At 41.5% G+C, this 27,826-nt stretch overlaps 1 long non-coding RNA gene across 1 annotated transcript in view; it reads right to left on the minus strand.

The window, feature by feature from the left end:
• Positions 1-2,866: 2,866 nt before the first annotated feature.
• Positions 2,867-27,826, minus strand: part of LOC145547404 (uncharacterized) — a 30,709-nt gene continuing 5,749 nt past the window's right edge. Inside the window, exons 3-8 of the long non-coding RNA XR_014083811.1 lie at positions 25,868-26,127; positions 25,176-25,307; positions 23,842-23,939; positions 11,207-11,372; positions 9,581-9,667; positions 2,867-3,240 (exon numbers count right to left, since the gene is read on the minus strand). This is a non-coding gene — a long non-coding RNA (uncharacterized LOC145547404). The remainder of the gene's footprint in view (positions 3,241-9,580; positions 9,668-11,206; positions 11,373-23,841; positions 23,940-25,175; positions 25,308-25,867; positions 26,128-27,826) is intronic.

Below are 27,826 nucleotides of genomic sequence, written 5' to 3' on the forward strand. Positions count from 1 at the left end.
GGCCACAGGTGTTTGTGGGCTGCCCCTGGCACTTGGTTTGGGACATCACTTCACCTCTCTGGGTCTCAGTTTCCTCTCTGGTGAAAGAGGGTGAATGGAGGTGGCAAGGACTGATGTAAGATGGGTGAGGACATGGCAGACCTGGTGCTGAGGGGCTGACCTGTACAAGGGCGTTGTTGTGAAGAAACCCCACACCTGGAGTCTGTAGGGAAAGGCCTCAGGGGAGGAAATGGCAGGGCCCAGTCTGTGGATGGGCATTTCCTGACAGGACCGGACCTAACAATGTTGAATGGATGGGCTTCTTTGATACACTATCCTTTCAGTGGGGGCTGGGTCTGTATATCAGGGTAATTGGTGTTTTCATTCTGTGTGTGCTCCCTAACATAGCTTCATATTTTATAGGGAAGCCTCCAATAAATGATGAATGAAAACTCCTTAGTACAGGACTTCTGAAATCCATTTATTATTCTACAATGGAGCCTAAGAAGTTCATGCTCTGTTTGCAGATCATGACAAACTTGGAATCAATGAATTTATTTATTTGTGTTCATTGCAGCCCCATATCTCATCATCAGCAATGTGTTTGAAATATGCTGGGCATGGGGACAAGACAGGGGTGAGGGAGACAATCTAGCTTATGTGGAGGGCTTACTAAATGACAAGTGTTCTTAACTTTGCAATTCTCCCTCTTGTGACTCGAGGCAAGTGTTGGGATCCCTAACTTTATAGAAAAAGAAACTGACACCCAGATTTCTAGATAGAATCCACAAGGCTGCTTGGCTAGGAAATGTTGGAACTGAGACCTAAAGCAGGTACATGTGGTTCCAAAATCTCTGTCTTAGCTCACCTATATGCTGTCTCCAAAGATAAGTGGAAAGTGTACCCTGTCCTCAGTTATACTAAGCTTGAGAGAATCTGAATGAGGCCATAAACAGCCTGAGCTACCTCCAGTTTGAGTCCTTATGTTTAAAGATGGATGGATGGCACTGGCTTGGGACTCCTGGATGGGTCCATTCTCTGCATGGCCAATCAGTATGAACAAGGGGAGCATGGGTCCCCTGGTTTCATCTGGTGGTCGGGGGAGGCTACAGAACCGCTCTCTAGGAAGGATGATGGCATGTAGAGGTGGGTACTTTTCAAAACCTCAATCAACCTAAATCCCATCAACAAGCTACTCACAATGGGTACAAATCCAGAGATCAAGTCAAAATCTGGAATATAAGTTTAAATAATCCCCTTTGAACATACTTCTATTCAATCCTTTGTCCATTTTTTTTAATTGAGTTGCTACCATTATTATTTTTTGCCACTGCGTTGTTCAGTCCAGTTCAGTTCAGTTCAATTGCTCAGTTGTGTCTGACTCTTTGAGACCCCATGGACTGCAGCACGCCAGGCCTCCCTGTCCATCACCAATTCCAGGAGTTTACTCAAACTCGTGTCCATTGAGTCGGTGATGCCATCCAACCATCTCATCCTCAGTCATCCCCTTCTCCTCCTGCCCTCAATCTTTCCCAGCATCAGGGTCTTTTCAAATGAGTCAGTTCTTTGCATCTGGTGGCCAAAGTATTGGAGTTTCGGGTTCAGCATCAGTCCTTCCAACGAACATTCAGGACTGATCTCCTTTAGGAGCGACTGGTTGGATCTCCTTCCAGTCCAAAGGACTCTCAAAAGTCTTCTCCAGCACCACAATTCAAAAGTATCAATTCTTCAGCTCTCAGCTTTCTTTATAGACCAACTCTCACATCCATACATGACTATTGGAAAAACTGAGTTGTAGGAGCTCCTTATATATTTTGGATGTTATTAACCTCTTATCAGATATGTGGTTTACAAATATACTCCCTGTTTCATGTTTCCCATCCACTATGTTGATATTTTCCTTTGCTGTGCAGAAGCTTCTAAGTGTATAATGTAGTCTAATTTATCCACTCTTTTTTTCTTGCTTGTGTTTTTGATGTAATTTCCAAGAATCATTGCCTAGACTAATGTCATGAATCTTTTCCCCTGGTTTCATCTGAGAGTTTTATAGTTTGGGGTCTTATGTTTAAATATTTAACTCGTTTGAGTCAATATTTGTTTAAGATTAAGGGTCAAATTTCCAAAAACATACAAATGGCCAACAAGCACATGAAAAGGTGTACAGCATCACTAATCATCATAAAAATGCAAACCAACAATGAAATATTGCTTCACACCTGTCAGGATGACCATTATTACAAAAAAGAAATAAACAAACAAACAAAAACAAGTACTGTCAAGGATGTGGAGAAATTGGAATTCTTATATACTGTTAGCGGGAATGTAAAATGGTGCAACCACAATGGGAAATAGTATGGAGGTTCCCTAAAAAATTACATTAGAACTATCATATGATTCACGACTCAGGTGATCAAACCCAGCACTCTGTGGCAACCTAGAGGGGTGGGATGGAGTGGGAGGTGGGAGGGAGGTTCAAGAGGGAGGGAACATATGTATACCTCTGGCTGATTCATATTGATGTATGGCAGAAATTAACACAATATTGTAAGGCAATTATCCTCCAATTAAAAATTCTGTTGAAAAAAAGAACTATTGTACAATTCAGCAATCTGAATATACTCAAAAGAATTAAAGTCAGGATCTCAATGAAGTATCTGTATTCCCATGTTCTCTGGAGGACTGTTTACAACAGTCAAAATGTGGAAACAATCTAAATAATGAATGGATAAATAAAATATTGTGCATTCATACAATCACACATATGCCAACATACAAAGGAATATTATTTATCCTTGAAAAATAAGGGAATTCTGCCATATGCACTAACATAGATAAGCCTGGAAGACATTATACTAAATAAAATAAGCTGGTCACAAAAGGACAGATATTGTATGATTCCACTTTTATGAGGTTTCCATAATAATCAAATATATAGAAGTGGAAAGTAGAATGATGGTTGCCAGTTGCAACCATGGAGGAGGAAATGGAAAATTGCTATTCATAGGGTATAAAGTCTCAGATATAAGAGAGAGCACAAGTAGAGTTCTGCTGTGCAATGCTGTGTCCACAGTTAACATCGCTTCGTTGTGCACTGAAAAATGTAAGAGGGTTCTCTGCATCTGTCTCAGATTCTGCTTTGTAAGTGGGTTTGTCTGGTGCCATTTTTCTGGATTCCACGTGTATGTGTTACTGTACAACGTTTGTTTTTCTCTTTCTTGCTTGCTTCACTCTGTGTGTCAATCTCTGGGTTCTTCCACGTCTCTGCAAATGATACAATTCCAATTTTTAAAAAGTGGGATATATATGTAAGTAAAAAGATTGTATTTCATATTCTTCTCTTATTTAGGAGACAACTCATAGTTTAAGAGCAAAAATTGTAACATTGAATTTTGTGGTTTATAATACACGCAGAGTTAAAGTACTGTGCAAAATACTACATGCAATTTCTTCCAAGTTAAATTCAAGAAAAGGCAAAATGAAGTAACAGAATGCAGATCAGTTGTTCCCAGGGGCCAAGGGAGGGTAGAGGACCGACTGAACATGGGTTTGGGGAAACTCGGGGGGTGACAGAAAATTCTGTATCTGGAGTTTTATGGTTATTACATGATTTCATGCATTTGTCAAAACTCTTCAATCATAAACACTTTTAAAATTAACAAATTTTATTGTGCAAAACTTTATCTCAATAAAGCCAAAAAAAACTGAAAAAAAAAATGTAAGAGGATAGATCTCATATTGTTTTTCCACAATAACAGTAAATGATCCTAAGAGAGAAAGTGAAAGTGAAAGTCGCTCAGTCGTGTCCGACTCTTTGCAACCCCATGGACTGTATAATCCATGGAATTCTCCAGGCCAGAATACTGGAATGGGTAGCCTTTCCCTTCTCCAGGAGATCTTCCCAACCCAGGAATCGAACCCAGGTCTCCAATATTGCAGGCGGATTCTTTACCGGCTGAGCCACCGGGGAAGCTCAAATGATCCTAAGCGTCCACTAAAAAGCAGGTGGGTCTTCCCATCCTCACCAAATTGAGGTTTCCCATCATTGGTTCTCCCCTTGGCCTGAACATTAAAATAATTTGGGGCAGTTTTAACAAATACTTGATGCTTTGGTTTCACCCCCAAAGTCTACTTCAATGTCTAGGGTGCATCCCAGGCATTAACATTTTTGAAAATCTTCACAAATGACTCTAACAGACAGGCAAGTTTGAAATCAATGACTTGGAGAATTCTCTTATCTTCCATAAGACTCATTTGCACAGTGTCAAAGATGAATCATGTGGTGTCAGCTTTCCCTCTCAGTTTCATTGACTTTTACTACTTGACATTCAGTGTTCCCTTCCCTCAGCTTCTTATACCTGCTAATGGTGCATGCTAATTCAGCCCAGGGCACTAACTCTTTGGATTTCCCAGCTCAGAGAGCACTTCTATTTAAAAAGGGACTTAGATGCCTTCTGGGCTTCCCAGGTGGTTCAAGTGGAAAAGAACCTGCCTGCTAATGCAGGAGTTGCAGGAGATGCAAGTTCTGTCCCTGGGTCAGGAAGACACCCCTGAGGAAGAAATGGCAACTCACTCCAGTATTCTTGCCTGGAAAATCCCATAGGCAGAGGAGGAGCCTGGTGGGCTACAGCCTATAGGGTCGCAAAGAGTCGGACACGCAAAGAGTGAGCCTGCATGCATCGCTGCCTTAACAACAACAGAAATCACAGGAGATCTGAGGGGCCTTTTGAAGGCTTCTATATAATAGTATTTAGAACAATTTGGAGCTTTCCCAGTGGCTCAGCAGTAAAGAATCTGCCTACAATGCAGGAGCTACTGGAGACAGAGGTTCGATCCCTGGGTCAGGAAGATCCCCTGGAGAAGGGCATAGAAACCTACTCCAGTGTTCTTGCCTGGAGAATCCCATGGACAGAGGAGCCTGGTGGGCTATAGTCCATGGGGTCGCACAGAGTCGGACACGACTGAAGCAGCTTAGCACACACACGCGCAAAGAAGACTGCATGGGAAGCTCTGTGCTGTCCTCGAGTTCAAGCCAATTGAAACCAGAATACAAACATCCCTTAGAAAAGCGTCATCTGATTATTAACTGAAGCCCACTCCTGAACCTTTGAATTAATTTTTCTTTGGAGTTAATGAAGGATTCGTTTTTCTTTAGAGGGAAATCCTAGTTGATCATGGCATTTCCAAACTTCCAGAGCATTTGTCTGGCAGGTGGGTAAATGGATCCAGGACACTTGGGATCACATCATCGAGTTCAACACACAAAGTCAGACATGGACCCTGTGCCATGCTCTGCTGCACCCTGGACCCTGCCTTTCAGAGGATGGAAGAGAATATGGGACCACGATTACAGGATAGTGAGATGAGTGCTGCAAGGGCCCAGAGAATGGATCCATCGCTCAAGCTGGAACTAGTGTGAGGGTCAGGGAAGACTTCCTGGAGGGGATAAGGATTGAGCTGAGGCTTTAAGTCACATCACCACACCAGGGGAGAGGCATTCTAGATGGAGGGGCCCTGGGGGCACAGGCCCGGGAGGTAAACATATGACTCGGAGGAACTGGGACAATCCCTGCGCTGAGAGTCGTGGATAACCCCCCTTCCAACGGTTTGAAGTTCTCTATGTGCAGCTAAGTGGATGGATTTCCCTTCTCTGAGCCCCGTCTTCCAGCTGTAAAATGGAACAGTGAGCGATCCTCTCTCTCTCCAGGTTTCCCATGGCTCCCAGGTCAAGGCCACCATCCTGTGCGAAGCAGGTCCTTCCATCTGCTTAGGGTGATTTTAATTCTCCTTTTAGTAAGTGCCAGGTGACACTCCCTTCTTTCACTTGCCACTGACCAGCCAGCAGAAGAGGCCAAAGGAAATGAAAGTAAGTCTTGCGCAACACACCCAAACAGCACGAGTGTCTGCATCTACAGGTCAGGATGCAGTAGGGCACCTCCATCTGGCTTTGCCAGGTCTCTCCTGGGCAACGTGCTCGGTTGCATTTGTGCTGGAAATGATAGCCAAGCGCAGGCTCCAGAACTGCCTCCAGTCCCAGTCCCAGGCGTGAACTAACCGTTCCCTTGACTGTGGGTTGGCTGGCTTTGGTTTACGGTCCCCTAAGAGAAGGCTGAAGGGTCTGTAGAGCTGTTTTTCTTTGATTTCCTGCCTCTTCTTTCTTCTGGAAAACCAAAAAAAATTAAAAATGGGTTCAGAATTCAAAGGCAACAGTATCTGTGGCTGGTACAGGGCAGCTCTCCCTCTCTTGGCTGTCTGTCTTTCACTGCAGACTCTACTGGATTTATTTATTTTTAACTATATGAAGCCCTCTCCAGTATGGCTGTGCCTGCTTAAGGCATCAGGGAGCCGCCAGTCAGCACTGTCTCCCAGGCTACAGTTCTCTGCTCCCTGACTCACCACCTGGCTTTGAGGAGAAAGGCCAAGGCTGACTTACTATCTTCCTGCTTATGTCAGTTCCTTCAGAGGAAGCAAATGCTCTTGCCCATCATGTGGTCTAAGCATTATTATCACTGTTATCATGACATCATTCCCACTTTACAGATGGAAAGCCAGCAGCTCTATCCTAACAGTTGGCTTCAACTGCCTGACTCCAGGGCTTATGGACTCTTCCTTTCTTTCTCCTTGCTTATGACAGTACCTCTAGCTAAGTGATCTTCACTTAAGTTTTCTCATCTGTAATTAAAGATGATTGCACCAATCATTGGGCTTCCCAGGTGGCACCAGTGGTAAAGAACCCAACTGTCAATGTAGGAGACATAAGAGATGCAAGTTTGGTCTCTGGGTCGAGATCCCCTGGAGGAGGGTATGGCTAACCACTCCAGGATTCTTGTCTGGAGAGTCCCATGAACAGAGGAGCCTTGCGGGCTACAGTCCATGGGTTGCAAAAGTCAGACATGACTGAAGCAATTTAGTAGCAGTAGCAACAGCAGCACCAATCATTACAACCTGGTATAAGTATTAAGACAGAGTTTACAAAGCACTTAACAGAGTCCTAGACACGTAGTATGTGCTCAGCTAATGCTGATTTCTTTCCCATTTTAACCCCATCTCCTCTGAGAGTCCCTGTGGGAAGGGAATCTTAAGTACCATCAAGCTTATCATATTTGCTTGTAGCACTCCTATAACAGAGCATCACAGACTGGCTGGCTTCAACAACAGAATGTGTCATCTCACCATCTAGAGGTCAGAAGTTCTAGGTCAAGCTGTCAGTAGGATTGGTTCCTTTTAAGGTCCATAAAGGAGAATCTGTTCCATGCAGGTGATGGTCAATGTGGAGTCGACTTGCCTGGTCCCGGAGGTGCCCAAATTAAACACGATTTCTGGGTGTGTCTGCGAGGGTGTTTGGGACCAGATTAGCATTTGAGTCAGTGGACTCAGGAAAACAGATTGTCCTCCCCGTGTGGGTGGCCGGAATAGAACAACAGGCGGAGGAAGGAGGAATTCTTTCCCATGTTTTTCTTCTGCCTCACTGTGGAGCTGGGACATCTCATCTCTTTTTCTCCTGCCCTCAGATGTGGATTTACATTGTTGACTCTGCTGGTGTTCAGTCTTGCAGACTCAGACTGAAATGACAGTCCCCAGGCTCTTCCTGGGTCTCCAGCTTGCAGATGGTGGGATTTCTCAGCCTCTATAATTGTGTGAGCCAATTGCTTATAATAAATCTTCTTTAATATACATATATCTGTAAATGTGTATATACGTGTGTGTGTAGAGGACATATACACATTTCCTATTGGTTCTGCTTCTCCGGAGAACCTGGGTAATAGAATGCCTTTCTCTTAGCTGCTGGTTGTTTGCTGCAATCTCTGTTACTCTTTGGCTTACAGAAGCATCACCCGAGTCTCAGGCTTCATCTTCTCATTGTATTCTCTCTGTGCACATGCCTGTTTGTCCAAACTTTCCCTTTTCCATAAAGAAATCAGTCATACTGGATTAGGGCTCACCCTAATGACATCATCTTAATTATTCTGCAAAAAAAAAAAAAAAAAAGCTTATCTGCAAATAAAATCACCTTCTGAGGTACCAGGGGCTATATTTTCAGTACTTGAGTTTTTGGAGGATGCAATAAACCCATAACACTTATTTTCCAATTGATGCTGGAATCCCATGTATGACCTCTCTGTGCCTACCTTTGCACTAAGCAATGAAAGCTCACTACCTTCCCAGGCAAACTGTCCATGAACATCTTGAAGCACCCATTTTTTCTATGATTCTAGCCCTCATAGACACAGCACATATCAACTCAAGTTTCCTTCTGATTCATCTAGAGAATTTGAAGAAAAATGCTTTTCCCTTTTGAAAATCCTGGGCTCCTTGGAGTCCTCCATCGGTCAACTTTGGCTGCTCATCAGAATCACCTAGAAAGTGTTAAACAAAACCTGATGCCCAGGATCCACCACAGACCAATTCCATAGCATTTTGGGGAGACTAACCAAAGGCTTACTTGCAGTTTCACAGCTTTCCAGGTCATTCCAATGTATAGCCAAGGTTGAGAATGTTGACCTGTCAGAATGTGTGTGCTTGCTCAATTGCTTAGTCATGTTCGACTCTTTGTGACCCTGTGAACTGTGGTCTGCCAGGCTCCTCTATCCACGGAAAATTCCAAGCAAGAATACTGGAGTGTGTTGCCATTTCCTATTCCAGGGAATATTCCTGACCCAGGAATTGAACTTGTGTCTCCTGTGTCTCTCCTGCATTGGCAGGCAGATTCTTTACCACTGTGCCACCTGAGAAGATCTGTTAGAATACTGGGAGCTTATCTCATCTCTACAGGTGAGAAGACTGACTGTTGAACGTGTTTGGGGGTCTTTGGATTCAACTAAATATGACACACTGGTACCCTAATCCTTAAAATATTGAGAAGATCCTTCATGAGCTTATGTCAGATATTCCTTCCTTTAGTTTTTAGACATGTACATATGAGAGAATGTGAACCATCTGTTTCTAATTAAATGACACAAGTCATCATTGGAATGCTATTTTGTAAAAATACACTGATGGCTCAGGACTCTATTTGCAAAGACCTGGTTGCTCAAACTGGAAACAAAGTGGCATGGGCTGGGTCCAGCAGGCATCAGAGTTGAAAGCCCAAAGGATCTAGCCAGTGTCCAAATGTGCACTCTGGGAGTGGGAGCCCCAGAAGAGTGGAAGTGTTTATTATCAGGACCAGAGGTGGTGCTGATGGTCACATGTTTGAAGGACATGGGAGACTCTGAGTCTCCTGGGTCTTTTGTCTTAGTCCCATGGGTACCTCCTGGAAATTTAAGAATTTTGTTATCTCTCTCTCTTTTTTCCTCACTCACCATGAAGCCTTTAACCCATTTATCAAACTAAACTGATTTGTGCCAGACTCTGTCTTCTAGAAAACAGACAAAAATGACTAGTTGTGATAAAATCTGAGCTGGAAGTAGCTCAATGGCAGAGCAAAATAAATGCTTCCAGGTAAGGAATAAGTTCAAGGAACACAGATAGCTCTGAGAGAAATGCTGATTAATGGAGATCATCATAAAACTTTGTAACTAGTATGTAAGAAACTAATCCAGTTCCTTCATTTTATAGGTGGAGAAACTGAGGCCAAGAGAGAAAAAAAGAGAAAGTAACTTACTCAAGATCACACAAGACTGTTTACATATCCAGCGAAGAAATGAGGTCTCTTCCCTTCCACACTAGAGTTTTCCAAAATACCATCCTGCTGGGAAATGCCCAGATAAAAATAAAAATAAAATATGAGCATGATTCGTTTAGCCTAGATGGCTTGCACCCCTAGCAATTGATATCAAGCACAATTTTCAAGGGGCTTCCCTGGTGGCTCAGCAGTAAAGAATCTGCCTGCCAATGCAGGAGGTGCTGGTTTGATCTCTACGTCAGGGAGATTCCCCTGGAGAAAGAAATGGCAACCCACTTCAGTATTCTTGTCTGGGAAATCCCACGGACAGCGGAGCCTGGTGGGCTACAGTCCATGGGGTCACTAAAGAGTTGGATATGATTTAGCAACTAGACAACAATGACAGTTTTCAAGATAGAGGGAAGATTCTGTTTAAAAGCAGAGGAGGGCACGGTGACATGGCATGAGAGAATGGTAAAGGGCACCATGATGCGTGCCCAGGTTGGATCCTTGTTTCAGGGTCAGGTAAGAATGGAAGAAGGCTGCTCAAACATGGGAGTGAGGAACAAGATCAGATCTGTTATTGAACAACGGTTTCCAGCCTTGGCTTAGAATGATCCAAGACTGGGGGGAAAAAAAAAATATATATATATATATACCGATGCCCAGACTCTACCCCTCTCCCAGTAATTCTAACTGATCAGAAATGGGACCCAGAAGTTGTTACGATTGTAAAACTTCCCTTGTGAGTGGACATGCTCTAGTAGTCTGAGTAAGAAATGATGAAGGGAAGCACTGGCATGATGACGGTTAGAATATGCAGAGGAGATGACTGTAGGGAAGAGATATGCAAGATACATACGATTCAGTGAAACTTAGGGACGAGTTGCGTAAGCAGTGAGGGAAGGGGAGGTTTCTGGCTTTGGTGACTGGGCAGATCATGGGTCTAATCTCAAGCTGTAGAGAACGTGACATTCGAGGCTGGTTTGATGGGATGGTGATAAATTCACCTTTAGACTTGTTGATTTTGAGATGTCCATGAAGCATCCAGATAGAATTCAGAGCAGCTGATTAGATGAAAATGCCTGGAACTCAGCTACTTTTGCCTTGGAGATCGCTGCATGTTAATTCTTATGCACACTACTTCTATTCAAGGCAAAAAATGAATCTTCTCTCCAGAAGAAGGGCAGTAACCAGGTCACTGAGAGCCCTGGAAACCTGAGCATACTCACTGTCACCCCTATCTTGCTTTCTGCCAAATGACAACTCTCAGACACACCTACCCTACTCCAGCATCTTGCCACCCCAGGGTCATTGACCTCAGAGTTAGCTGTGATGTGGGACAAGTCAGTTGGCTAGAAACATGTCACTTTTCATCAGTGAGGGCTTTTCTATCCTACAAGTCTGAATGTGTGGGCAGGGGTGAGAAATGAAAGGGTATGGCAAGGGAGTAGGCAGTGGGGAGGGGGTGCGGGGAGCTTATATAAGAGCATTCCACAGCATGCGGCTGACTCTAGAGAGAGGAGAGACAGACCAGCAGCAGAGACATCAGGGGCCAGAGAAAGATACAAGCAGGGCCTTAGATACTGATCTTACCAAAAGGTCAAGCAAACAATTCAGTCTTACGTCATGGCCTAGATATTGCCAAATATGACCGAAGTCAGACCACCAGTGGGGGCTCCCCAAGGCTCTGGTTGCCCTCCTGCACTCTGGAGAAGCTGTCCTGTTTCGTGCTGGATATGTGGCTCTGGACAAGAACAAGGAAGCCAGCTCAGGCAACATCTTCTGAGTCCTTTGGGTAGAAGAGATAACCACTTATGAGGAAAGGCACAAGGCTGCTTTTTTTTTTTTTTAATAATATTTATTGCAGTATAGTTGCTTTACATTGTATTCATTTCTACTGTACAGCAAAGAGAATCAGCCATATGTATACATAAATGTAAAAGTGTTAGTCACTCAGTTGTGCTGACCCTTTCTGACCCCATGGATGATAGCCTGCCAGGCTCCTCTGTCCACAGAATTCTCCCAGCAAGAATACTGGGGTGGGTGGCTATGTCTTTCTCCAGGGTATCTTCCTGATCCAAAGATCAAACCCAGGTCTCGTACACTGCAGGTGAATTCTTTACCATCTGAGCCATCAGGGAAGCCCTTGCATAAACATATATCCCCTCTTTTTTGGATTTCCTTCCCATTTAGGTCACCACAGATCACTGAGTAGAGTTCCCTGTGCTATCCAGAAGGTTTTCATTAGTTATCTGTTATATACATAGTAGTGTTACATGTGTCAATCCCAATCTCCCATTTCATCCCACGTTGGTATATGTTTATTCTCTATGTCTGTGTCTCTATCTTTGCCTTGCAAATAGGTTCATCTGTATTATTTTTCTAGATTCCATATCCCTGCACTAAGATATGATATTTGTGTTTCTCTTTCTGACTTACTTTACTCTGTCTGACAGTCTCTAGGTCTTTGCAATTCAGTTTCCCCATGCGTGGCTGCAAGAGACATAGGTGCCTGATGAAGCTTGATCTCCACACATCTCAGATGAAAGTTCACAAAAAGGCTCCCAAACAAGCTTCCCTGGTGGTTTAGTGGTAAAGAATCCACCTGCTGGTACAGGAGATGCCGGTTCAATTCCTGATCCAGGAAGACCCCACTTGCCTCAGAGCAGCTAAACCTGTGCACCACAATGACTGAGCCTGTGTTCTAGATCCTGGGAGCCACAACTGATCCAAGATGCCACAAATACTGAAGCCTGCACACCTAGAGCCTGTGCTCCACAACAAGAGAAGCCACCACAATGAGAAGCCCATGCACTGCAACTAGCGAGTAGCCCCGCTCACAGCAACTCAAGAAAAAACTCGTGAAGCAACAAAGACCCAGCACAGTCGAAATAAATAAATACATTTTAAGAAAGGTTCCCAAAGAATGAGGACGTCCTCAAGATCAGAGTCCTTCTGAAATCTATGCATGATCTAAAATTCATATCTTACCACATATAAGCACCATGCAAGGTAACTGACATACACTTTCCTACTCAATCCCCATAAAAATTTTGCCAAGGTTTCGTTTTCTACCTTGGCTATGCTAGTCTAACCAATTAATGGTGAATACGGTCTGTCTAGGTCACTTCTGGTTACTATCCACTGCTTCTGTAAAAACATGGATACATCTATAGACTAATACATTTCCAGGACTGGGAGGGCAGTCTGCTCTGATTCAAGGGTTGACCTTGATCTTATTAAGGGATATTCATTGGTTTGTCCAAGGATGTAAAAAATGATAATACTAAATGCTAGGAACCCCTAATTTAAGTTTAAGCTTTAATGTTCTTGAGCTGTTCTTATAATTACAAACCATGCCCTGCACCCTTGAATAGTAGTTTCCTCATATTGTAACAGGGATAATACTACTTAACTTATGAATTTTTTTAGATTAAACATTGAAGGTTTTCCCAATAGGTTACATTTGCTAGCGTGGTCTCACTGTTTTTAGGGTCAACTAAGGAGTGAAGAAAGCACCCAAATATTGGGCTCTAGCCCAAAACTACATGTTACCTCTGTGTTGATTTTGATGATATGCACTTGGAGTCATCACATTTCAATATCTCTAAGCTTGAACCATCTAATTCAATAGAACTTTTGCTCCAATGGAAAAATAAGATTATCCTTCTAAAATTGAGCCTTGACTAAGTCAAAGATCTCCCTTGGTAAATGTCAGACTGCCCTTGAAAATATGTGGGCTATTTTCAAATATCTTTTGACTGATCCCTAACATAATTCTACAGGAATAAGAGAACAGCTCTGTATGATTTCGATACCTTTAGACCTTGAATTTCTGCACCTGGTCTTATGTCTCTGGATATGTTCCTGTGTCTCCTAGTTTATAGTTTATGGGAACTTGAACAAAATTTATATCCTACTGCTGTGTGGAAATTGTATAAATCTTAATTATATCGAATTGGTTCATAATGCTTTTCAGGTCTGCTATATTCTTCTACTTCTCGACTTCTACATTCATTTTATTCATCTTTGAGAATTAGATGTTGAAACTCCAGTGAAAAATCTTAGTTTATCTACTTAAATGATTGGAACATATAGTGGGACTATATGTAACTTTGTTCCATATTTTCCAAGTCTCCTGTAAATGTATTATCATGTTTCCATAATTTAAAAAAACAAGAAAAGAAAGATAAAAATAAAATTGAGCCTTGGGAATAATTCTCTTGGCGTGTCTTTCCACGCACATCTTCTCCTTGAGCTGAGATCAACAAAAAACACCACACAGTGAAACCATAAGGTGTATTGGTGAGACATATGAGATCTGGCAAGGCAGGAAAAAGCATTCAATAATTCCATTTTCAACTAAGAGTTGCTTCCTCTGCTGAGGTCCAATGAAAACTGGAAAAGCCCAGTGGTCCTGTGTCCCCTGCTCTAACTCACTGCAGGTCTCCTTACACAGGTCTGGCTGCTTCATGACATCGTTTTTTCTGAGATCTCCATATTTCACCTCAGTCTGGTCTGTGCATGCATGCTCAGTTGTGTCTGACTCTTTGCTACTCCAGGGACTGTAGCCCACCAGGCTCTTCTGTCCATGGGATTTCCCAGGTAAGAATACTGGAGTGGGTTGCCATTCCCTTCTCCAGGGGATCTTCCCAACCCAGGGATAGAACCCACATCACCTGTGACTGCTGCACTGCAAGTGGACTCTTTACTGCTGAGCCACCAGGGCATCCCAAAGTAAGTAGCAAGGATATTTAGGGATAGGGACAGCCTTGATTTGATCTTAAAAGGTGCAGGGCCTTTAAAACCAGACTTTTCTGCATCTGTGTCAGGAAAGGCAGAGCGAAGTTGGTTTGGAGCCCAGTCCCCGCTGACTCACAGTGTGGGCACTCTTAACGCGCAGAGAACTGTCCGCTCCAGAGAACAATGTCCCCCTTGTGAAGATCGCTGCATTCCAGAGCCTGGGCTTCCTCCACCACAGGGCTCAGCGTGCCCGGGTGAGGAGGCTGAAGCATTCATGCAAGTGAGACTGTGCGTTCCAGTGTTTTCTGTGGCTCCTCTCCCTTCCTGTCTGAAGGAGTCTAATTGGATGCAGCTGGACCATCCCAGTGCTCTGTGCTTGCAAGCTTGAGAAAGAGGAGTGGGAAAAGCAGTTCCCACCATGCCCTGAGCCCACAGGCCACCGGAGACCCCTGAGATAAGGGCTCAGCCTCTCATTCAAGTCACTGCATGTGTTTTCCCAACTGCCAAGACCCGGCTACACAAAACTGAAGTCACTCTTTAAGAATGTTTGCAGATTAAATTTATCTCCAGCTTGAGACACTGGGAATAAAAATTAATAATAAGAAGAATAGTAATAATTTGTAGCATTAATTACCTCCCCAAATAGTTTCCCTGGTGCTATCAGTTGATGGGCTACAGTAACTTTGTTCTGAAAACAAGACGTTTGCAGGCCAGGGTACAAAGAAAAGATAGGTAGCGTGATGGGAAGAGCATGATTTGGGTTCTAGATCCAGCTCTGTGAATTACCAATTGTGTCACCTCGGGCACATCACTTAAAACTGAAATCTGAATCTCTGTTTCCCCAGGGTACAAATGAGCATACGTAAAGGCACATTACCAACTGAAATGAATTATAAAAAGTGATCAGATAGTAGCAAAACTGGGCTTTTTTCATTTCTTTACTTTTTTTTTTTGAAAGAGCAGAAGTTATATATCTACATGAATATATTTCCTTCCAAGAGTTTGTGGAGAGCTTATTCTTATGGTATAGTAATCCTCAGAACACTTTTGACTCCCAAACTGGAAGTTGATAGAGTGCTTGCTTATGAAACACTTGGCTTTGTATGACATGATTTTAATCACATCCTTTTGTACTTAGTTATTTTTGTCTCCATTGATAAGTCACTCCATTTATTTCCTTGCCTTGTCTCTGAGTGCTTTTTGGCTCTTTATAAAAATCAAATGCTTTCTCAAAATTCAAAGATTTGACATCAGTGAAGAAATCTCTAAGTTTGTTCCTCCACTTTTGGTTTTTTTTCCTCTCTTTAAAATTTATTTATTTTCAATTGGAGAATAATTGCTTTACATTGTTGAGTTGGTTTCTGCCATACATCAACATGAATAAGCTAGAGGTGTATATACATTCCCTCCCTCTTGAACCTACCTCCCACCTTCCACCCCATCACACCCATCTAGGTTGTCACAGAGTACCGTGTTCCTCCACTTCTTAAATCAATCCTTTGCATATTGTGAGCAACCATACACAGGGTCTACCTTTCCCTGCTGGCTGCTTTGCAAGAGAGAAAACTTACGTTAACTGGATGCTGACTATATGCCATGCTCTTTCTATGTTACGTGTATCTCACGCACATCTGGCTTTCTCTTCATAATAGTATTGCAAGATAGGTTATGTTATCTTTAAAGATAAAGACTCTGAAACACAGCTATTTTAACTTGATTTAGTCTCTCTGTTTTGCTAACTATAACATATGTGTCAGTTCTGAGTCTAACATCTTTGAAACACAGGAAAGCTAAATTAGACCTCAGTTCTCTTGGAAACCAGAATCTGGGTCCTTTTACCTCCACACCAGGTTTCTTCTTTATCCATGAAGACATGCACGCCAAATAAGCAGCCTCATCATTTTACAGTCATACCTTCTCCCCTTATCTGTTCATTCAATCATATTGGTTGAGCGCCTTTTGCTAATATGGTCCTGAAGGGGACCTATGAGACATCCAAGTGTGTGAGACACTCAGACTTTTCTGACTCTGCATGTTCAGAGTTTTCCATTTCTCCAGTGACTCAAAGCACCTCAATAGAATCATGTTTAATAATTATTAGAAATGAATATGATACAAAATTAATCCTTTACATACTCTACCGCAAATCAATAATGCTTTGTCCTTAGGACAATCATAAGAATAGTTCAGCTGGATTCAGGTAAGATAAAAGGAGGTTTACATATACACAATGGAATATTACTCAGCTACTAAAAAGAATGCATTTGAATCAGTTCTAATGAGGTGGATGAAACTGGAGTCTATTATACAGAGTGAAGTAAGTCAGAAAGAAAAACACCAATACAGTATATTAATACATATATATATGGAATTTAGAAAGACGGTAACAATGACCCTATACATGAGACAGCAAAATAGATACAGATATAAAGAACAGCTTTCGTACTCTGGGAGAAGGCGAGGATGGGATAATTTGCGAGAATAGCATTGAAACATGTATATTACCATATGTGAAATAGATGACCAGTCCAAGTTCAATGCATGAGACCGGGCACCCAAAGCCGGTGCACTGGACAACCCAGAGGGATGGGATGGGGAGGGAGGTGGGAGGGGGGTTCGGGATGGGGGACACATGTACACTCATGGCTGATTCATGTCAATGTATGGCAAAACCACCACAATATTGTAAAGTAATTAGCCTCCAATTAAAATAAATTAATTAAAAACAAACAAAAAACATTTACTCTAAAATAATTAAACCTTAAAATAAATATATAAAATAAAGATACACCTAAAAAAGGGGGAGGTTTTGAATATAAATATATATATACACACATAAACAGATATACATAATAAATATATATTGAGTTATATTTGCCCTTTGACTTTCATTATACTATTGGAGATACAGTTCTGTGAATCAAAAATAATATAATTTATCTCCCACATTGAGCCAGATTGTAACAACAGGACTAGCTTTAGCATCCCACTTGAAAAAAAAGTCAAACTAATAAAACATACAAGGTTTTCAAGGCACTGAGCATAAGGCAACTAAAGACAGTGATCAATGACAGACAGAAAACAACTGAGATATGCCCTACAATTGTTCCAGTTTACCACCTTGAGACAGTTTACCAACTATGCTGCAAGAAGAGGGAACCTCAGCAGAACGTGGTAAACTTCTTGGGTAAAGAAACAAAGATGAGATTTCAGGGAAACCAGGGAAGCCAGCATTTGCAGGAAGAGTATTAAAGAGGTAAATATGCAGAGAAACACAAAGGAGCTTCCTTAGGTTTTCACCAGGATACTGATCTAGACAAGCATGTGAACAGATTACCCAAGACTGGAAAAAAGAAACTTCCAAAGGGAACAGGGCTCAGCTCTCACACATGGCTGGAAATAGTACCTGTTTTCACCAGCCAGAATGGAAAAACTCAGTATACCTTCTGCTTTGGGTAGAATACTCAGGAGTCTTGGCTCAGTAACGGAGGAGAAACCCTAAATTTCTCTGATCTGCCTAATGAATGATTAAAAATAAGACTTTGAAGGATCAACCTTCTTCCAAATAACTGTATTACAGAATCTGTAGCGGTGGTGGTGGTTTAGTTGCATCTGACTCTTGCAACCCCATGGACTGAAGTCTAGCCAGCTCCTCTGTCCATGGGATTTCCCAGGCACGAATACTGGAGTGGGTTGCCATTTTCTTCTCAAAGGGATCTTCCCCATCCAGGGATTGAACTTGCATCTCCTGCATTGCAAGCAGATTCTTTACCAACTGAGCCACCAGGGAAGCCTTAAAGATCAAGAATATGTATGTTTTATACATATATATATTCAACAAGATAATAGCTATGTTGTCTTGTATCCAATCAAAGGTTTTGACCCAGAACTGACACATGTTAGAATCAGCAAGCAGAGAGATTAAAATAGTTATTATAAATGCATTTCAAGTATTCATAAAGTTAAGTAGAGATATGAAAGAATTTTTTTTTAAGGCTGAATTGAATTCCTAGAGAGAAAAATTGCAACATTGGATAGGATTAATGTCCTATTAGACATTTCGAAAGAAAAGATAATGAACCCAAAGGCATAGAAATAGAAACAACTGAAACAAACCACTGATAGAATAATAATTTTAAAATGAAAAAGAAGCATAACGTTAGTGAACTGTAGAAAACTTTCACTTTCATGCATTGGAGAAGGAAATGGCAACCCACTCCAGTGTTCTTGCCTGGAGAATCCCAGGGATGGCAGAGCCTGGTGGGCTGCCATCTCTGGGGTTGCACAGAGTCGGACACGACTGAAGTGACTTAGCAGCAGCAGCAGAAAACTTTAAACATCTCTGTATGTACTTCGTAGTCCTTGAATTGGAGAAGAAAAAAAGGACACGAAAAATTTTTGAAAAAAAATGGCCAAAATTTTTTTGAATTTAATGAAGCTCTAAACTACAGATCTAAGAAGTATAAAGAAAATTACACCATGGCACAATAATCAAATTGCTCAAAACCAGCAGTAAAGAAAAGTTCTTAAAAAACAGTCATAACAAAGAAGATACATTTTATACAAAGGAGCAAGATAAAGATGACAGGAACTTCTCATCAAAAACAATGCAAGCAAGCAGACAGGGCAAGAACATCTTTAAAGTACTGGTAGAAACAAAATGCAAACCTTGAATTCTATTAGTTTTTTTTAGTGTTGGTCGCTCAGTTGTGTCCAATTCTTTGCAACCCCACGAACTGTAGCCCACCAGGCTCCTCTGTCCATGGGATTTCCCAGGCAACAATACTGGAGTGGGTTGCCATTCCCTTCTCCAGGGGATCTTTCCAACCCAGGAATCAAACCCGCATCTCCTACGTCTCCTGAATTGCAGGCAGATTCTTTACCATCTAAGCCATAACCAGCAAAAATATCTTCAAAAACAAAAAGAGAAATTAGGACATTTTTGGAAAAACAAAAGCTGAAAGCCTCATCACCAACAGATAAGTTCTCTGAAAATGTTAAAGGAAGTCTTTCAGGCTTCCTTTCAATCTTTCAGGAAAAGAATCTTTCAGGAAAAAAATATCAAATGGAAATATGAATCTCGGCACAGGAATAAAAAGCAATAAAAACGGTACCACATAAGAAGTAGATGTTTTTTAAAATTATGGAAATCATTTCCCATGATAACTAATTGTAAATGAAAATAACAACATGTATAAGTAAAACATATGACAGCAATAACATGAAGTCTGTGAGAGGAGGAATGTAAACATATCATATTAAAGTTCTTACACCATATGCAAAGTGGCATATCATTTATATGTAGACTGTGATAAGTTAAAGATGTGTTTTGTAAATCCTATAAAACCACTAAAATAATAAAACAAAGAGCTATAGCTAGGAAAAATCAAAAGAGAAGACAAAATGAAATTATGAGAAATGTACAATTAACCCAAAGTGAAGACAAAAAAGAAAATAGGAACAATAACAGCTGGAATTCTTCTTTTAAATTTTAAATAACAAGATGATAGACTTAAACCACATAAACACCTTACATTTAAATAGTCTAGAAACTTCGGAAGGGGAACACATGTACACCCATTGTGGATTCATGTCAATGTATGGCAAAACCAATACAATATTGTAAAGTTAAAAAATAGATAAATAAACTAATTAAAAAAAAAAGATTGAAGTTCCCATAATTTACAAAAAAGAACTGTCTAATTATATGCTGCCTACAGAAACACATTTTAAATATAAAGATACAAATAGGTTAATTGTAAAAGGATATAAGAAGTTACAACATACTGCTGCTAAGTCGCTTCAGTCGTGGCCGACTCTGTGCGACCCCATAGATGGAAGGCCACCAGGCTCCCCCGTCCCTGGGATTCTTCAGGCAAGAACACTGGGGTGGGTTGTCATTTCCTTCTCCAATGCATGAAAGTGAAAAGTGAAAGTGAAGTCTCTCAGTCGAGTCCGACTCTTGGCGACCCCATGGACTGCAGCCCAACAGGCTCCTCCGTCCATGGGATTTTCCAGGCAAGAGTACTGGAGTGGGGTGGGGTGCCATTGCCTTCTCCATACAACATACTAATGCTACTCAAAATAAAACTACATTGGCTATATTAATATCAAAAGTATATATTTAAAGGAAAGGTTATTACTTGGAATAAAGAAAATAATTTCATAATGATAATGATAAAATACATGAAAGTCTTGTACATTGAAAACTATATACATTGTATAGAAATATTAAAGGTGGCCTAAAAATCAGAGGGATATACTCTGTTCCTGGATCAGAAAACTCAGCATTGTTAAGATATAAATTACGATCAAATTAGCCTATAAGTTCAGTTAAATACCAATAAAAATTTCAACAGGCATTTCAGTAGTAATCAACTCATTGATTCTAAAATCCATGTGAAATCATACAGGACCTAAAACAGCCAAAATAAATTTTAAAAAGAATAATGAACTTGGTAGACTCTCATACACTGATTCTGAGTTATTGTAAATCTTCAGTGTAGTATTAGTGTAAGAAATTAGATCAGTAGAAGAGAATAGAGGCCAGAAACCAACCCATGTGCATTTAGATATTGGATTTTCAACAAAAATGCAAAAGCAATTCAGTGGCAAATGGATAGCATTTTCAATAAATGATGTTGCAACAATTTGATATCCATATGCAAAAAATAAACTTAAATCCATGTCTTGCATCATATACAAAAATAACTCAAAATATCAATAGATGATCAATTTACATGTACAAACTAAAACTATGAAACTTCTTGTAGAATACTTTCGTGAGTTTGAGTTAGGCAAAGATAGCACACTAAAAATAGGATCCACAAAAAAGTAAATTGATAAGTTGGACTTCATCCAAATTAAAAGCTTCTGCTCTTTGAAAGACATAAAAGAATGAAAATAAAAACCCAAGAAAAGGGAAAAATATTTACCAAGCATGTATCTGACAAAAGACTTGCATCCAGAATACATAACAAATCCTCAAAACACAGTAACAAGAAAACAAAACTCAAAAAACAACAACAAAATAAAAACAGAAAACTATCTAAAAATGCATATCACTAATGAAGTTGCAAGCACATGGAAAATAAGAACATGAAAATAATATCTCTATGACTAATCAATAGGAAAATGCAAATTAAAACCACAATGAGACACCACTGCATACCTATTAGAATTGCTAAAATTAAAAAGAATGACCTTTTCAAGTGCTGGTGAGGATATGGAACTCAAAACTGCTGCTGATGTGATATAAAACGGTGCAACCACTCTAAGAGCTGGGTTCTTAAAAAGTTAAACAGGGATCTACCTATGACCCATTTTACCCCTAATTTATATAGTCAAGAGAAAATAAAAGATGTGCCCATAAAGAGATTTGTTCAAACATGCCCACAGTGGTTTTAATTATAATAGGCCAGACCTGGAAATAACCCAAAGGCCAATAGCAGGTGAATGAATAAACAAACCATAGTATACCCAAACAATGGAATAAGAAGGACCACGATATTGCTGTACTATGAATGAATCTGGAAATAATTATGCTGAGTGAAAGAAGGCCGACTACAGAAAACATACTGTATGATTGCATTTAGATAAAATCCTAGGAAATGTGAATTCATACACAGTGAGAGGAAGCACACTGGTGTGGGTGGGGGGAGGGGAAAAAGAGCAGCAGGAAGGAGAGATTACAAAGGGGCAGAGGGACTTTCAAGGTGATAGGTATTTTCATTGATTGCGGTGATCATTTCACAAGTTATATATGTATATATATACGTATGGCAACAAATTCCCGGTTTTAACTGTGTGTGCTTAGTCCCTCAGTTGTGTCCGACTCTTTGAGATCCCATGGACTGTAGCCCACCAGGCTCCTCTGTCCATGGGGATTCTCCAGGCAAGAATATTGGAGTGGGTTGCCATGCCCCCCTCCCAACCTAGGGATCACATCCAGGTCTCCTGCATTGCAGGCGATTTACCGTCTGAGCCACCAGGGAAGTCCTTAACTATGTTTAATTATTTTGTAAATAGAAATAATTAGTATGGTTTTCTACTTAAAAAAACGAAATCACCTTTGAAAAATCACATTTCCAGCAGACTTGAAAAAAATAATTTTCTGATGAAATATTGATTAAATTGTCCAAAATAAGCCACAGGATGTGGATGTTAAACATTTATGCTAGTTCTGGTTGGCATAACGGCTAGACAGCCTGAAGGAAAAACAGTGACAGCTTCACTGAACAGAACTCGGCAGGGCAAGAAGCCTCTCCAGAGCTAACAGGGTCCTTCAGAACTATGCTACAGTGGGAGGAAACTGCAGCTCTTTCTAGTGGCTTGGTGTGTATTCCTGGGCCCCGTTGGCTTCCAGAAAAGCGCGGGAGGAACTCGCCTGAAGGAAGTCGGGGAGGGCGGGAAGCTGCAAAAACAGAAAAGCTCCCATAAACCCAACCAGAAAGTCAACACAGAGAAAAGGAGATGGAAAAGTTACACAATTCTGTGGTCCCTGTAGAATGTGCAGAAAGGCTTCGAGGTGTGACAGACAGTGAGATGAGACATTTAGTTCGTGAAAGGCTGGGAGGCCTGGAATCCTCACCAGATCAACCTCAGCCCATGGCAGAAGAAAAACCCAGTCCTGGCACTAGTTCCTCTCCTGTGTCCTTGCACAGTCCTCCAAACGGGACAGGCAGCAAGAGCCTTGTGGAGCAGTGACCCGAGGCTGACCCCAGGACACTGGGTCCCTGTCTTCATCTTTCGTGACTCTTCAATTCTGCTTCTTGACTCTCCTTCTATTTTGCTGCTTCCTTCTCTCTCTTCCCTTGAATGTCCTCTTTCCTTTCAATCTGCTTTAAATGATGTCTGAACAAAGCAGGAAATATATCAATGAAGTACGTGAAAAACACTTTTCCAGCAAATATGTACTAAAGAACATCGATGTCCCAGAAACTGTGGTGGGCACCAGAGTGAGCCAAGGAAGAATGAACAGCTCAGTGTGAAACCAAAGCAGTCAACAGGAAATGATGCTTCGCAAATGATCCACGTGTGTGCAGAGCACAGGTAATCAATGACAGAGGGAGCCTGGGGAAAGGACAGCCAGCCTTGCCCCGCAGAGGTCAGGGCAGAAGAAGTGATTGAGCATATGAAGAGGTGTTTGTCAGTCCAACAAGTAAGGGGACGACCAGAAAAATGTGGGCATTTCAGGCAGCAACCCAAGTGAAAAAAGCAAATAGTGCTAAAGGGAAATTTCTATGATTGCCAAGCAGAAATCCAGTAGAGTTAGAATGAAGATGAATTTATGGCTAAAGCAGATGCCAATTAAATATTTCCTAGAGCTAGGCTTATGCAAGCTACTAGCTCAGGACCATTAATTTTTTTTCTCCAGGAAATGGGGAGTTTGACTAAATTATCACTAACTGTGGCTTTAATTTTGTGATTCCATGACACTCCCATGTGTTCGCATTAGAGCCTCTGGTCTCTTCCTGCACGTGTGTGCACCTGTCAGCCTGACATATCCACTGTACCTTCTAGAGTGTGGAAGATGAACAGTCTCTCGCATAAATGAAATCCACAAGCAAATCTCTCCTTTGAAGTCAGAGCAGGTTTTGGTCCAGAGTCTGGTCTTTAGATGTAGTCACAGACAAAGCAGGGTGATCTAAAAGTTAATATTTTCAACAAGCAGGGCAAAGGAAGTAATAGATTTGACATCTGCAGGAGTATGCCAGCAGTTATATATGCTACTCACAAAGCAATGGGCATATCAGCTCAGTCATGACCGACTCTTAATGACCCCATGGACTGCAGCGCCCAGGCTTCCCTGTCCATCACCAACTCCCAGAGCTTGCTCAAACTCCTGTCCATCAAGTCAGTGATGCCATCCAACCATCTCATCCTCTGTCATCCCCTTCTCCTCCCACCTTCAATCTTTCCCTGCATCAGGATCTTTTCCAATGAGTCAGTTCTTTGCATCAAGTGTATTGTAATTTCAGCTTCAGCATCAGCCCTTCCAATGAATATACAGGACTGATTTCCTTTTGGATGGACTGGGTGAATCTCCTTGCAGTCCAAGGGACTCTCAAGAATCTTTGTAGCATAGATAACTACTTACTCTATGTGTCCTCCATTACCCTTGTTCTCAGAGAATTATAGAAAATTCAGCAGAAGACCTGCAAATGACTGTATGCTGGACAAGAATATTCTGTCTGGTTTTTGCTTACTTCTTCTGACCCATCTTGCGATCCCATGCTCCTTGTCTGCCCTGCTGAAATGTAGAATTGTACTATAGGAGTTCCAAACTCTCATATTACAAAGAGAAACCTTCTTAGGAGGCCTAAGAAATGAATTCCAGACCGAGTCATGAGGCAAACTGCAGCCCCTTAGTCTAGCTTCTTCTAGGAATCAATGTGAAAGAGATTTTTTAAAAAAAGGCATGGATCATGCAACCAGGTCAGACCCAGCTTGTATTCCAGTTCTGCCCTTTCCTGGTTGAACAATGCTTAGAAGGATGACGGCTTTCTCTGCATTTCCTTGTCAAGTGGGAGTAATAACATCTAGTGCAAAGGATTGCTGAAAGGATTGGAGTTAATGCCTGTGAAGGGCTTGGCGTGGTGCCTGGGAGGTTTTAAGCGCTCACTAAGTGAGTCTAAGATAATATATCCACTGCAGGAGGCCTCGTCTGTGTCTCTCTGGTGACATATAATAAAAGCTGGGGTTATAAAGTTAATATAAGTGGAAGATGAAATATAGTCCAGCTGCCCTTGAAAATCACTTAAAAAGGTGCCATGGCAGAAACCAACATATTCTTACTCCAACACAGCCCAGTAGTTTTCTTTTCCAATCCAGCAATGTTACGGATTACCTTTTTTGGTTGCCCATAAGACAACCAAGTAATAGGTTTGTGTTTAGAGACAGCATTCTACCCAGGTTGTAGAGTCATGCAGTTAAAGCAGCTGGCAGAAGAAATAGCGAGATGCTCTGTTTCCTCATCTGCCTGAAAAAAAAAAAATAACAATGCATTAGGTGTCTGTCCTCCGTACAGCTTTATCATGAGGGTCAAAATAAGAAAATGCAGGGGAAAAAACTGTATTTGGCTCTAAGATACTTAAAAGTTAAAACTAGTGAATAGATCTGACTTCATGCAGTTGACAGCAAAGCATCCGGAAATTCCTAATCACAATAAAGAAGACTGAAATAAGAGGATTTAAAATGTAAAGAGTGATACCAGTCACCTCTAGTTGTAGCCCAAACTTAGTTCTGTAAATAAGAGGTCAAGGAGAGTTAGAGATGCCCAGCCTGATCATAGACAGCAAGTGTGATTTTACCAAAAGAAACTGAACGTATTGTTCCCTTCTCTACAGGCAGAACAGAGAAGGATCTTCCTGGAGGTCAGACTCAGAGAGAATCCAAGAACAAGGTGAAGTTAGTGTAACACAAATTCTCCTTAGCTGATGGGAATCTGAAAAAGCTGCTCCTATCTCTTGAAGTTTCCCTTTCCCATCAGGTCTAATATGCATATTTTAAAGCATTTATCAATTCTAAAATCAGATGTACCTGAAGTAAGAGAGTCTTAGAATTACTGGCAGTAATATACTGTAGTTGTCATTGACTGCATTCATGAACTTGGACTTGGCTTTTCATATCGTTTTCATTTCTGTGTCTAAAACACTATAAAACAGCTCTTTCAATGAGAGTAAAATAAAAATTTTAAGTGGTATCGAAGCAATGGATCACCACGTGATGACAGCATTCTTGTCTTCTTCCTCCTTCTCCTCCTCCTGCTCCTTCGTGGTTTTTCTTGCATTTGAGGACTTCTGAAGTGAGAGGAAATGCAGTTATTCTACAGAAGAGACGTTTCTGAATTACACTCAATTTTAAGATTCTTCGCTTTCCTCCTTATCCTGGTTCTAGACTCGTGAAATCGCTTCTAATTATAAATTAACTTCCCAAGTATCTATCACTAAAAGACTAGACACATGTTAGACACGAGGATCCCAGGAAAGATATTCCTTCTTGTACATCAGTAATAAAGTCTGGTTTTTCACTTCCATTGCCTGAAGCTTTGACAGGCAGGTTGAGAACCCCTGAGTCTGAGCGTTTTGGCCAAACACAGACTCTCAACTGGAAAATCTTCTGGGAAGATGCCACACCACGGTGATCTCATCACATTTCTGTCCCCCTTCAAGGCTCTGTCTGGGCAGCCAGCCGGACTCCTACAGGACATCACTGTCCTCTCTCTCCCTGCACAACTGGGTCTTAACACTTAGTGCAGCCTCTTACATTAAATCTCCCTCATGTGTCAGTCCTGCCGTTTGCCTTCACGTTGGATCTTGCCCTCGCCTTGCCCTGGTCTCTGTGGCAGGAGAGCTGATCTCATTCAGCCTGCATTTCCCAGGTCCTTGTGCAGATGCTTCAGCTTGGATTCTCTCAACGTGAGGGAAGGACAAGCAATGAGAAAGGGAGAAATAGGGCAAAGCCAGAGCTTCCCTTCTGTCCCTTTACCTCGGAGGGGCCGGCAGCTGCTGGCTCTGCCTGCTGTGTCTCTGGCTCCCCAGGGAAGCTTGTGGCTTCAGCTTGCTCCAGGGGACCCCAGCCCCTTGGCTCTGGTCACTCCACCTCTTTCCTTTGTCCTTCCTGCTGAGCAGTGGGAGCTTTTCACTGCTGTCCCCAATTTCTCCATTGCCCTCCGCTCCCTGCCTTCCAACCCTGCATAAGCCATTTCCTGTAACAGCAGGCCTGGTTTGCTTCCCTAGTTGCGTCATGACTAATACCTACAGGTCTGTATCCTCAAAGTGATTATGAGCTGCTGGAAGTCAAGAACCCCACCCCATGTCTCTGTATACTTAGATTTGAGTGGGTACGTGATAAATTGTTGTCCAATTGAAACTATGTCACATGAAGTTTAAGCTGACAAATCTGACAGACATGAGATGTCATTTTTTTTTTCTTTTTTGGCTGCATCGCATGGCTTGAATTGAACCTGGGCCATGGCAGTGAAAGCCCAAAATCCTAACCACTAGGCCATGAGGGAACTCTTACTGCTCATTTTAAATGGAGGCATTTGTTACCGTAGTTAAAATATGACTTGATTTAAGAAAATCACATGTACATGTTCATGCCCTTTCTGGGAACATGGGTACCTGTAAAATATTTCCTTTGAAATGATCACTGAACATTAACTGAGCACCTAGTAGGCACCTTAAAGAGATGATTTATAATTTTCATCATTAAGTTTTGTGATGTGCAGTACTGGTCCCATTTAACAGATGAAGAAACTGAGGTTCAGAGATGTTGAGTAACTGTTCCAAGTTCACACACTTGGCTTGTAACTTGATCCGAACAGACTCCACTAATGCTCAAACTTTAAGCGCTGCAAGAATCAAATATTTGTAAAAATAAAATAAAATAAAATAAAGCAAAACTAAGGTCCATACCCAGAGAATCTAATTTAGCAGGTCAGAGGTGTGACCCTTTATAGCACGCATGATGTGAATATTCATTTATAACATTCCC

This window comes from Giraffa tippelskirchi, chromosome 4, assembly GCF_054371585.1.
Source record: "Giraffa tippelskirchi isolate mGirTip1 chromosome 4, T2T-mGirTip1v1.2.pri, whole genome shotgun sequence".
In the NCBI taxonomy this organism is placed as follows: domain Eukaryota; kingdom Metazoa; phylum Chordata; class Mammalia; order Artiodactyla; family Giraffidae; genus Giraffa; species Giraffa tippelskirchi.